The sequence below is a fragment of the Podarcis liolepis genome (genome assembly GCF_965112155.1).
Source record: "Podarcis liolepis genome assembly, chromosome: 8".
In the NCBI taxonomy this organism is placed as follows: domain Eukaryota; kingdom Metazoa; phylum Chordata; class Lepidosauria; order Squamata; family Lacertidae; genus Podarcis; species Podarcis liolepis.
The window spans coordinates 49355288-49369483 of NC_139560.1; positions in this window are offsets into that span (position 1 = coordinate 49355288).

The following is a 14196-nucleotide window of genomic DNA, read 5'->3' on the forward strand; positions in this document are numbered from 1 at the left end:
ACTCTTTTTACAAACCACTGTCAACCAATCCCTAAGTTGAGAGAGAAAGAGAGACGTATATGCCATCTCCCAATCTCCACCCTAGAACCACACAATGTAATTGATCTTAGAAAGCAGAAAACCATATTGTAGAGCAACTGAAGATCCAAATAGCAAGAAAGAGTTGTCAGAGGATTCTGTAAAGCTCTTTGCCAAGTGTATCTGGTTGTTGCTTACCTCCCACTCTCTGTATGTTGATTATCTGATCCAAGCATGCTTTAGACTCCTTCATCCCTGGCATCCTTCCAGCACAAGAAACTCCTCCGTTTACAGATAATCTGACATTCCCAGCCTTAATTTTTCTCACGAAACAGTCACAAAAATGCAGATAATCTTAGGTATAATAATAACAACCGCTCAGAGAAAAACAAATGCATGTAAGGCTACTATTATTAATAAGGGTTTGAAGATATACGTACATGCAGTACCTAGAATACTTTTAATCTAGCATTATTCATACAATTTCTTCTGGAGTAATTGTATCTACTGGTCTTAGATGTCCATTGAAGCCACCAATTTTGCCACACATGACACCAGATGGGTAGAGGCTAACATGGCATTCTACATTAGACAAGTGAGGCAGAGCCACATGCATGCTTAGTACCACTTCACCACCTAAACAATATTATACTTCCACTTACAACAGTTTTCTGTCTGGACGACTTACTGATACAAAAAGCTGCTATGAAAACCTGTTAGATATTGGGTTGTATCAAATGAAATTCTACACAGAGTAGACCATTGAAAATAATCAATGAAAACTAGGCATGCCTATTAATTTCAGTGGGTCTACTCTGTGTAACACTAACACTGGATACAATCCTATGTGTAATAATTTGTCAGTGGCCCTGCCTCCTCTTCCATCCTTCCCCCAATGTCTGAGGTCAACAGGTGTTGTGAAAAATGTTTAGAAATCCCATGGTTAGTACAGTTTAGCTACCTGAAGCTTGAAAGGAGCATGGTTTGCATGATGGACACAGAGCCAAATCCTAATACTGGAGCCAAGTGGCACAGCCTTTTCTACCAGCTCCTAGTGGGAAAGGGGTGGTGGGGTCCTTAGCTACCTCTTATATGTCACTAATAGTGTCCCTTGGAGTATATAACTGGGCCATGAGTTCATAGTGTTAAAGATAATGTTTGGAAAACTATTGTCAAGGGCTGTTATCCCATCTTGTTAGTTGTTGCTCATAAGACCAATGGAATAACAGGACTCACTTCTCACAGACTCACTAATAGCTTGGCTACTGATGGCTGTTTTGAAAATAAGTGTGCTAAGATGTGGGGAGGGGAGAGCAAGAGGAAGAAAAGCGATGCATTTCTGAGACCATACTGCTTTTCTTAAAATGTAATGGAAGGAAGGAGCCCTCATCTTCCTGGATCTGAAGCACTATGGTCCTTAATGAGAAGCATAAATAGAAGCATTTTTGCTAACCACCAAATTAGAAACAAATGTGCAGCCCCGAAGGAGGGTTTTTCTTTTGGGGGGGGGGTACCATGTGGTCTGATCTTTATGTACCAATCATTGCCTGCAGCATATAATAAAGTATATTTAACTCTTTAGAAACTTGTATTAATGCCAGAAGGAAATAAAATGCCAGGGCGGCCCACTTTCATTGATGACATACATCGCTTTCATGTGCTGCTTTCATGCTAGTCATTCAGAAAGGCTGAGCCTCTCTCTCTCTCTTCCAGTGGTAAATTGTCAAGTGGAACTGGAGTTTATCAACACAAATTATTTGGAGAAAAACAGAGAGCCAGACCTGGGTGGTGAAGTTACTGGCATTATTACAAGCTAAAGGAACGGCAGAGCCTGAGAAGGTGAGGGAGAAAAGACTATAAAACACATATTCGTTAACACACACACAGAGAGAGACACAACATTCAGTAACAATTCCCAGACCTTCAGTTATAGAGAATTGGTTTAACTCACAGGTGGCAAAACTAAAATATATTATTCTACCCCACTTGATGGAAGATCCAATCTACTGAAACCTGTATGTCTTTTTATTTCCAAATATAGCAACCCATGCACAAACACACTTTTGTTAAACATGAGAGATTGTGCTGTTCTATAACTTCTCTTATTTCAGAAAAAAAAAAACGTGTGAGGGGAGGCAGGATGGGACAAACGGTATTTTTCTTTATTGGGTGGTTAGCAACTATGCCTGGCTTCATTGGGGGCTTTTAAAAATGGCTATTACTTTCAGCGTGTGTGTGATTGAAATTGCAGGTTAGGAGTGAAAGATTCAGCCTCCCTCCCCACTCTGTGCACTGTGGCCCTGATAAAAATTATCCTCTTAGCTAAAGCATCCAGGCCTGGGAGCTAATGAGGCAGTTAAAGTAGTGTCTGATTTTGCCCTTACTGTGAGCAGTCCACCTGGTTCTTCATGCCTTTCCTGCATTTTCCTTTAAGCAACATTAAGTTTTCACGAGTGTCCAGAGCCACAAACTTGCAGATTCCCTCATAGTAGCAGAAGCTGAATGTTGGAAATTTAGGAAGTACTTCTTCACATAGCACATAGTTGACTTATGGAATTGAGTTCCATAAGATGTAACGGACAACAACTTTACTGGCCTTAAAGGGGGTTTAGCAAATTTGTAACAGATACGGCTGTCAGTGACTAATAGCCATGATAGATATGTTCTAGTACTTATGCCAGAGGCAGTATGATAAAGCTCACAAGTGGGCAAGTGATGTTGCCCTCAGGACCTCCTTGAGGGCTTCCCATAGGCATCTCATTGGCCACTGTGAAAGCAGGATGCTACCCTAGATGGGCCTTTGGTCTGATCTAACAGGGTTAATATTTATCAAAATACAGAAATGTATGAAGTGATTATTCTCATAGGTGTCTCTGGTGATGAGACAAGACTAGCTGAAATAAATTTAATGAATCTGAAATACCATAATTATGGAAGCTATCTCTTCTGGGTAAATGAAGGGAGATAGATCCATACATGATATTAATAAATCCAGCAGCTCAACTGATCTGACCTGTCTAATAGCAACTGACAATGTGATTTTTAAAAAAATGCATGTGATGTTGGGCCAATCTATTATCAACAGCCTCTTTATCTCCTGTAACTCCAAGGAACATTCCAATTAATAGCTGATAACACGTTACAGGTTTCTAGTGGATAAAACTCCTTTTAGAGATAGAGGTATCCAGCCAAACAATGTGTGTGGAGGGCAGAGCAATTTTGAACAGAATTAATGGGCTTTGTCCTGTTCTTTTGGCTCAAACAACACATAATCTTAATGAAAGGAAACAGACACAGTTGTTCTAAGCATTTTCAAAGGAAACTGCAGGAAAGTATAAAGGGTTGCCGTATAAAAGCCGCATGTGTCACGGAGATGCTCTGATATTGTTTTCACTTGCCAGCTGTATGTAAAGTGGGAGATTATGCCCGCGGCCAAGAGGTCTTCCCACATCAGAACAACAACAGCCAAAAAGCCATGGAAATGTTGGCAAAAGCGCTCACTTTACCTCAAAATGCATTTAATTTTTCGTAAACAAGTTCCATGCATAGCCAAAAGCATGCAGACAAGAATATTAAGCTTTATTAAAACATACTTTGTTGAGAGATATAATACGAAGAGTTGTTTTCAGCAAAAACATGACATTCAGTTGCATTGGCTGTTATGTAGGATGCCATGAAACTAACCCAGTTGCTGATTTTCTATTGTTAGTATCTTCTAAGGATGTGGCTGCATCAGCTGTTTGTCCTGGGATATACCAATAATAGCTGGTGCCATGTACAACTTAGTGTGAATGGTCTCCTGCTTCTGAATTTACCTACAGAGTGAGTCAGACTTTCATTAAAGAGGTGTCATCTTTTCCATAACAACTCCAGCAGTTTTGCTCACGATGTTCAGATATTGTGGGGATAATTGTCCCCTATCAGCTTGCTGCTTGAAGGAGCAAGACAGGATGTTCAGGGCCAGATTTAGGAATAGATGTACCATGCAGATGCCTGGGGCACCAAACTCAAAGGGGCACCTGTCATAGACTATCTACTTGGCTAACCATTCAACAGCTGAAACAAATAGTACAAACAGTACATCTTCACTTGTAAAGCTGGCACCACTGACCTTCATGACCAAATTTGAGTTATTCTTTCTGTTAAGTTGTGGGCAAACATATTAGACGACACAGCGATTCTTCAAACAGCTCTTCTTTATTTTGAGGCCGGAACTGAACTGAGCTGAAGGGCTCAGTCAGCCTGCTTATATAGAGCTCCAGTACCTTGTTACTGTAACAACTTTCTAAAACTATCCAATCACTGAACGTCACTTTCGATCCTTCATTTGCATAACTGTCTACAGTATCCCCCTGCTGGCCCAGGGTGAGAACTTCAGTACATAACACTTTTTCATTTTTAATTCATGGGAAAATGTACAACATTAATACCCATTCATCAAACAGATAATCAGATAAGTTCATACAAATAATAATAATAATTTATTATTTATACCCCGCCCATCTGAGGAGTAAAGACCACATGTTTCTAGTGTATGCGCATTGTGTCTAAAGTAAGCACATAATTTTTTCAGTACCTTGTATCTCCCATTGTAGGTTATGGGTCCTTCTTCCTGTCATTGCATAGGGTATAGAACTACAGACTTCTTAATAGTCAAACCAAATGATTACTTTTTCCATAATTCTGTTTTACCCACTAAAGCTTCAATCCTATGAACACTTGAGAGTAAGCACTATTAAGGTAGAGTCTGACCAATGTCTTCCTCACTAAGCATGCATAGGATCAAGCTGTAGGCGTGCTTACTACAATATAACCTGATGGAAGTTAATCACAGTTAATTTCCCTTTAATGTGATTCAGCTATTCTCTTTGTGAAATTTAACTTAAAGGATAGGAAAAAGTGGATGTTTACACATATAGTGGAGATTCTAATCCACTTTAATATGTGAGAACAGAAGAAGGACTAGAACTAGTGACTGGAAGTTGTTCCATATTCAATATGCAGAATGCAAAATGGTAATTCTATAAATTATCATCCTTCACTGCTAAGGATGCAAATGCGAGATGACTCACTGTTGTGGGTTTCTTTTTGGCTCCTTATGAAAATGAGGACAGCTGCTAAGAATGATGAGCAACAGTATCTTTCTCATTTTTGTGTGTGGTTTTGCATCTTTTTACAGCTGCTTTTGACATTCCACTTTGATTTGTCACTTCTTGACCACCCTGTCATATTTACAGAAATGTAGGTAAAGGTGAGAAGGGGGCAGATTCCACCCCCCTTCAATATAGGCTTAGGGGTGAAACATCGTTAGGAGCTGTCAACAGCAAGACAAAGCCCAGCATTGCACTGACACCTTCCTTCCTCCCCACCCACACCAGACAACAGGCTCCAGGAGTGTCCTTTCATTTTAATTCCACAAAATGGCCTAAAACAAATTTAGCCAACATGGTGCCTTTGGTATAATAAGTACTGCTAATATTCTGGAACCTGCTGGCCCCATTGTTGCTGATTTTGGTTTTGGTCTCCAAGGTGGGCCTTGGTTTAGCAACTTTGGTCATGACTGCAGGGTACACCTGGAAGACAATTTTTAGTCCTGGTGTTTTGTCTTTCCTGTGTTGTTTAGCAATAAGTGATATTAAAGGAAGGAGGATCCAACAATAAAATATTTTTTAACATTAGGAGTCAAATAACGAAATGTCAGACGTCTAGGATAGCGGTTCCAAAACTTTCTCCTCAAGGACCACTTCAAAATTGCAGAGGATCTTGGCAGACCACTTAATGTTGTTTTTTTCTGTTGTAGCAACTGCAGCCTACTGTGCTAGATGCTGTATTTTGTATTTTAATTGCTTCTTTTATTTCTTATATTGTATGTTATTGTATTGCAATTTGAATTCTTTAAAATTTTCAGTTTGAATTCCGTAAAATTCTGGCGAGCATTTCAGGTTGCCAGATAGAACACTCTTCTTCTCCTCTCTCCATGTGCTGTTCGGAGAGTTCTCACAACACACACACACACACACACACACACCCGCCAAGCCAAAAGGAGGAGGGGCATACAGAAGGAGGAGAGGAGGAAAGCTCCATTGCACAAGCAGAAGTCCATGTGCAGGGATTATTCTGACAGGACTCATTAGGTGAATCTCACCATATGCCTTCAGAAGAGGTGGAGTAAATTTAAAAGTTCCTTTAGACATGTGTCAATAGACATAAAAATGACTTCCCCACCTCCTTTATAGCCACACCTACAATGGAGGATTGAATTCTGAGTAACTGGAGCTAATCACACCCTACCACTAGATGTAAAATAGACCCAGCCAGGTGTACACTCTGTAGCTATATTGGTCCTTCCTCAGGTTTAGTGAATTAAGATCACACAAGTGGGAACTTTGGTATAAGAGTGCATGGCATGAAAAAGTGGCCAGGGCTAAAATATATACAGTCATACCTTGGGTTGAGAATGTGATCTGTGCAGGAGGCATGTTCACCAACCCGCAGCGTTCGCAGCCTGAAGCGCTGCGTCTGTGCACGTGTGTGATGCGATTTGGCGCGTCTGCGCATGCTCGTGATATCATTTTGTGGTTTTGCGCATGCGCGAGCGCCGAAACCCAGAAGTAACCTGTTCCAGTACTTCCGGATTTGGCGCGGTCCACAACCTGAAAACGCTCAACCCACAGTGTTCATAACTCGAGGTACGACTGTATGCTCAAGTGCTCCTTAAGTTGAGCAAGTTGATTGCAATCACTCAAACATTCTTCTCGACTTCATGCTTCAGTTACAGTCCTCTCCATTGATAGTGTCCCTATTGGCATCTGGCAATAAGACAAGTGTGGAATGACCTGTTTTGAGACTTTGGGCAAAATACCAAAGGCTTCTTGACCTCAAGGTCAAGTCAGGCCTACAGGTTGAAAGTCTTCAGGGAAGGTATGTCAGTAAGGTTTTCTGCCAAGAGCGACACAGAAATTTATCATAAACAACTGAATAAAAAAGAATGTCATATTCTATCAACAGCTCATAGAATTAAGCAGTAGCCAAACTAGGAGGCACCATTCATTCTGTACAACAATAGCAGAGTCCCGTAGTATTTTACTGGGGCATCACATGCCTTCAAGATTTAGCTTTTCTAAACTGCTCAGATTAATTAGTTTGCATAGACTATTCCAAGGTCGGTTAAAGATGAAATATAGGCAGGATTAACTACTTTGCACTCACTTCAGAGACATTATTTATAGCATGCAATTTTATCCTTTTCCTCCCAGGCACATGTCAGAGAAAAACACATCTTGTCATGCTTTGGCATTATCTCTCATTTTCCATTACAGTAACCAGGTGGAGATGCTTTTTATTCTGTGCCAGCAACATTGCATATCCAGAACAATTTTTCTTCCCCCCACCCAAACTTTTTTAAATGATTTCTCTGCTCAAAGGCATTTTTCTTGTAGCAATATAGTCCTCTAACATATGCTACCCTTCTATTGAATATTCTACTCATCTGTGCTTGACAATGAAATGCAATGTGTTGTAGAAAAACTTGTTTTCCAAGTCTTGCCAGCAAAGGCAATTCAGCAGAATGACAGCAGTTATTCAGTCACAGATTCCTCATTTATGCACTGGTCTATTTATTCATCTACTTGAGAAGCTGTTAGCCCACTTTTCTTCATAAAGACTGAAAAGTGGCTTCCAATAAAAAGTACCGTATTTTTCTGTGTATAAGATTAGGTCCCCCCCTAAAAATAATGTCAAAAATTAGGGGGTGTCTTATGCATGGATACATCTCCCCCATTTTCTTAAATCTGGGTCCCCCCAAAATAGGAGGCGTCTTATAGACGGAAAATTACGGTAAGAATGGGGTCTTCAAGTGTTCCATGTGGATTCTTGCAAAACCCTTGAGAAAATCAATCCCACAAAAAATTGAATTATCAAGTTTACCTGTGTCAGAAATAGGCCGTAACAGTTTGTAGTACTTTGTTTGAACCAGGACCAAGGAAAGGTCAGATTATAAGGATGACATCAATAAAGCGTCATGGTTTATTGTGCAGTGTACAAAGCTTCAGAAGCTTAGTAGGGTAATTGTTAGCAAAAAAGTCATTCTGAAATTCCCTGAAAATATCCATTCCTATTTATCTGAAGATTTATAATTTGCCTTTTGTTTCAAATGAGTTCTCAGGCATCCCTCAAAAGACAAAGAATAACATTGCAATGAAAGAAAGAAAAGACAACCTTTATTAAATCAAAGTACCCAAACATAATAGGTACCTTAGAGTAAAGATAGAGATTTTAGGCAGATTTAGGATAGGGGTGTGTCTAATAGTGTTGTTTGTCTGGTGGTAAGGCTTCTGTCAACAGAACATGATGGTAAACAATTTTTGGCAATTAATTCTCCCTGCTGAAGCCCCTGTACCACCCTAAATCTGCTCTGGGTGGGTGGGTGGGTGAGGAAATAGCTGAAAATGACTTTCTTCCCCATTTTGTTAATGGAAGCTACAGCATCAACTGAGCAACACTTGTTGATACAACCAGTATGATTTAAGTGCAGAACTAACTGCTGAGATCTCAGGTATTTACTTACTTACTTACTTACTTACTTACTTACATTGGTGTGTGGCATTTTCTGGATTGCATGGACCATATTTTATTGTCAAATTGCAATATTTTATTGTCCAGTTGCAGTTCCCAAACTGCAAGGAAATATGCCTGCACAACCACAATGTATTATGTAGGATTTTGCCATCTGTGTGAATTTTTTTATATATCGGGAAGAAGGGAGTCAGCTAATACACTGCTATTTGCCTCATTACAGCTAAAGAGCGAGAGGATTTGGCTGCCAATTCCCGTGATTACTGGATTTTTGAAGAATGAAGACTGCTAAGCTCTGGTTCATGACAGGTAAGCTCTGATTTATGATACGTTCACAGGTATACACCAAATATAAAAGAGCAAAGTAGAAGAAAACACTAATCATTGCAGCAAATTAGGTTCTAGCAGTGCCTGCCAAGTTCTGATCCATTCAGCTGACATGCTGCAAAAGGTTGAGTGTCAAAACACTCTCTATGTTGTTAAAATGGATTAACTTTGGGCAGCTGTATTGTCATCAGTTGTACACTTCTTTTTAATTAGCAGATCTACAGCAGTGTTGAAATGATGTGCCCATTTTCTCTTCACTGTTGCCAGACACTTTTGAGCTGAAAGCAATGCCAGCTTTCTGCATGTGCCTGGCCTACAGCACAAAGTTTGGGGTCTCCCAAGCTTTTCTGTTTCCTTCCTTCCTTCCTTCCTTCCTTCCTTCCTTCCTTCCTTCCTTCCTTCCTTTCACAAAACTGTTTCTAGTCCTCATTTGAGTGGATAAATGGGTGTTTGGCAATGTATCCTTGGAGATTTATGTCATGGTTCCAAACACTGGTGCCTATGTACCAGACTGCAGAATCATACATGGGTCTGCCTCACATTACAGTAACCCTCTGAAGAAGCTTGAGAAATATTAAGTTCCCCATTGACAATCTCAGCGCTACATCACAAGCTGTACTAAATTAGTGAGTCTATCTAGTGAGTACAGCCACAGCCTTTAACAATTTGTTCCAGTTTGTGCTCCTTACAAGAATAATATCCATTTGAAGGGGCATATCATCTGAACTGGTTATTTCGGCCAGCCTTTCCCAGAGCTGCAGCCATTTCAAAAGCATACTGCTGTGCAAATGGCTACTTAGAGCTAAACTAGATCCGATATTAAATGCATCCTTGCATTTAACCTACTGTTTTAAAAATATTATTTATTAAATTTATTAGTTGTTTTATCTTGTCCAAGGCAACCCAGAGTGTCTTACAAACCAACCAACCAACCAACCAACCAACCAACCAACCAACCAACCAACCAAGATCCACACAGATACATTAAAACCAAGTGAGGAAAAATGCACTGAATGCAGCCCATCCACTTCTAAATGCCACAGATAGTTAAAGGCCAAAGGCCTGGTTGTAGAGGAAAGTTTCTGCCTGGCACCTCGATATATAATAATGGTGCCAAGTGAGCCTCCCCTGGGGAGAGTGTTCCACAAACAGGGAGCCACTGCAGAAAAAGCCCATTCTCATGTTGCCCCCCTCTGGACCTCATGTGGAGAAGGCACACGAAGATGGGCCTCAGGTGATGGTTGCAGGGTCTGGGTTGGTTCATGTGGGGAGAGGCAATCCTCGAGGTACTGCGATCCTGAGCCATTTAAGGCTTTATAGGTCAAAACCAGCACTTTGAATTGGGCTCAAAAACTAATTGGCAGCCAGTGCAGTCGGCCAGGATTGGTGTTATATGCTCAAATCATCTTGTCCCAGTGAACAACCCGGCTACTGAATTATGCACCAACTGAAGTTTCCGAACCTTCTTCAGTGGCAGCCCCATGTATAACACATTGCAGTAATCTAATATTTAAATTATATTAACTAGGTGGGGGTTGCCAGCAGGGGATTTCCTCCCAAGGCAAATACCAGCATCATTGGAGGGATTTTTGGCAGGACTGCAGCAGAGAAGAAATTATTACATTCCCTCTCCCTACACACCTGCTCCTATTTGCATTAAAAAAACAAAACAAAATCCTAGGCATTAAATACAAAGATGTATTTTATTTCACATCTACTTTGGCTCTTACTTCTGGTGTTTCCTGTGGTGCTTTCTTCACACAGTTGTAGGTTCACATGTGCCTAAGACAATCATGTGGAGGGAAAGAGGCAATAGAATTGACCAAATGAAGGAGATCTTATACATTTGAGACACATACACAGCACTGTTGGTAGGCAACGCAATTTAAGGATACAAAAGCAGGATTTCAAGCATACCTTCTAATCCTTAGTAGTCCTGCCCAACAGCTTTGTTTGAGCTCATCTAGCTTGAAGCCCTAGGGACGCGGGTGGCACTGTGGGTTAAACCACAAAGCCTAGGACTTGCTGATCAGAAGGCTGGCGGTTCAAATCCCTGTGACGGGGTGAGCTCCCGTTGCTCGGTCCCTGCTCCTGCCCACCTAGCAGTTCGAAAGCACATCAAAGTGCAAGTAGATAAATAAGTACCGCTCCGGCGGGAAGGTAAACGGCGTTTCCGTGCGCTGCTCTGGTTTGCCAGAAGCGGCTTAGTCATGCTGGCCACATGACCCGGAAGCTGTACGCCGGCTCCCTCAGCCAATAAAGCAAGATGAGCACCGCAACCCAGAGTCGGCCCCGACTGGACCTAATGGTCAGGGGTCCCTTTACCTTTAGCTTGAAGCCCTGAGAAGCAGACAGTGCCAACCAAATTGTACAGCATAGCTGTTGGGCAGGACTTCTGCGGATCAGAGGGTATGTTTGAAATCCTGCATCCATATCCTAGATGCTTTGTCTACCAATTGTACCCTCTCCCTGTGGTTTATTCCTCCTTCCAGTCCTTGACATACCATTCAGAATTCTGCAGAAGACCAAATACCACATTCAGAATAACCTGTGCAAATTGATTAAGCAGATGCCCTCTGATATCTTGTTATAATGCAGTCTACACGATTTGAGGTCTGGGAAGCTAAAAAAAAAAAGCTTAGCATACACCATTCCTAAAGATCTTTAAATTATTGTAATTCAATATCTGTCCCTCTTTCTCCTTTCTGCCACTATCACTGTGGAAATTAGAAAAGAATCCAGATCACAGTATTTATGATTAAAGAACTGCAGCCTTGTTATTATCTTTCCATGCATTTACATGTGACATGTGTTTTTTAACAAGGCAAATGGTTATAAATTAATCATAACCCTCCAGACAAGCATCATTTGTAAGATGGCATAACACATTAATTTCTCTTGCTCTTTTGCTGCATCTTGCAGCTTTGACCTGAATGAGAACTTCTTTATCTCCTTCCAGCAGCATTCTGTTGCCTTCTTCTCAGTTCATGAAGTTGTAGGGAGGAGATGGAGAAAGAGCTTGAGTGGAGTAATTGACTGCAGTTCCTTTTAAAGAATGGTGAAACTATAGTCTGCAATAGCAACAAAGACATTTCCTTGTTATTTTTTCTTCCCCAAAGGCCTTGAGATGAAAATGTTGCTTTCTATCTCTCTATAGCTTTATGATCTTGAGTTTCTAGTAATGAATATATTATCTTCAATTTCAATTGTGTATGCCTCTTAACAAAAGTAAATTCCTACAAGTGTTCCAAAAGCAATTTATAACCCATTGGCCAAGTGAATGTTGCATATCAAAGCTGGTCATTAAATAAATGTCAAACAAAATTATCTTGCATATCTTGGGGACTTAAGAAACCAGTGAAGGTCAAATGAAGTTCCCCTGGCATTTTCATGCAGCGGTTTTTATAATGAGATAACTCTCTTCTAACGTATTGCATTGGTTTTATATCATGTATCTAATATAAACAACTCATTTATTTCAGTTTGCTGTAAAAATGAATGCCTTTGGTTCAGGTAGTTGTTCCCAAGTGATAGATCCTATAATTCTTTGCAAAACAATGACTATGTTTTTATCTTCTTCTCTACATCAAAGACACTGTTCTTCCCTACACTGCTGAATACCCAATATTGTGAGACTTCAGACAGATCACTGGGGAACAATTTTTTTTCCATTTTCTGTTGCATGAGATTTTTCAAGTGTTCTTATATGTTCTTTCAATGCTGATCTCAAATCTGAAATCGATTTCCGTGTACATGCTATATTTATCTTTCAATTTCCGACTTTTGCCAATATGTCATATTTACACTGGGGATAAGTGGACACTGACACATTGATCTACCCTAACCACATGGTAATTATTGTTTTGCAAACTTAATTTTTCTTTACAGTGGTACCTCGGGATCAGTTCCGGAGCCCCATTCGCATCCCGAACGGAACGCAAGATGCGGCAGTGCGTCTGTGCATGCGTGGGTTGTTTTTCGCCACTACCGCGCATGCGTGTGACGTCATTTTGAGCGTCTGCACATGCGCGAGCGGCGAAACCCAGAAGTAACGCTCTCCGTTACCAGGTTGCCGCGGAGCGCAACTCGAACGCGCTCAACACGAAGCGCATTCAACTCGAGTTATGACTGTATTTTTATAGTTTTGTAACCTAAATATTTGTATTTTTCAGATTCCCTTCCCATTAACTCCAGTGGGAGGGAACAAGATAAACTATTGATCACTTTCCCCAGCCCTCACTTCTCATTGCACTTTTCTTGAGTTGTCCCATTCCTATCCCAAGCAGAGAAGGGTCAGGATGTGATGTGGAGCTACTGCCAGGTGACCCAGGACAGACTTTTTGAATGGGAGGATTCCTAGACATAAATTGTGCATCCTGACTGCACAGCCCTAGTAAACAAGCATATGCTTACACTGAAATAGCACACACACACACAAAAGCAAAATCTTGCACCTTTTGTAGGACATTGCTTGATTCCATAGATTGTGTAGTATAAAAGCAATAAATATCAAGAGAAAGAAACAGGATGCAGTGAATTACTCTGTAAATAAATTCAGTTTTGAGAGCCATCTTGTTTAATGATACCCGGGAACTGCTCAATATATGTTCATATACAGCCCTCTGCTGGACAGCATTTGTTACAATGTAAGTTAAGCCAGAATTTTATTTTAAAAACCTTTACAGTAGAACCCTTGATGTCCCAGGACCTGTAATTTGTCCCAAATATCTGGGTTTGTGTGTACAAGTATAAAGTAGTAGAACATTGAGCAAAGGTATTCTGATACTTGATCTCTACATAAGAGAAGTTTTAGTGCAGTGCTAATGCAGAAATCACAGGATATATATTATTATTTAACATTGTTGGGCTTGAAAACGGTATCCATATATTTTTGCATCTGTTTCTGTTTTAGATAATTTTTGTTGTTTCATCCTAAATGTTCCAGGCCACAGTCTCTCTCATCCTTTGTAATACAGTCAAATTCTTAAAGGTTTTCGCTGTCAATGTACAGTGGTGCCTCGCAAGACGAAATTAATTCGTTCCGCGAGTCTTTTCGTCTTGTGATGTTTTTCGTCTTGCGAAGCACGGTCCGTCGCAACTGCGCCTCTCCAAGTGGCTTTAAGAAAAAAGTGAACAAACTCGCAAGACGTTTTCGTCTTGCGAAGCAAGCCCATAGGGAAATTCGTCTAGCGAAGCAACACAAAAACCGAAAAACCCTTTCGTCTAGCGAGTTTTTCGTTTTGCGAGGCATTCGTCTTGCGGGGCACCACTGTATAT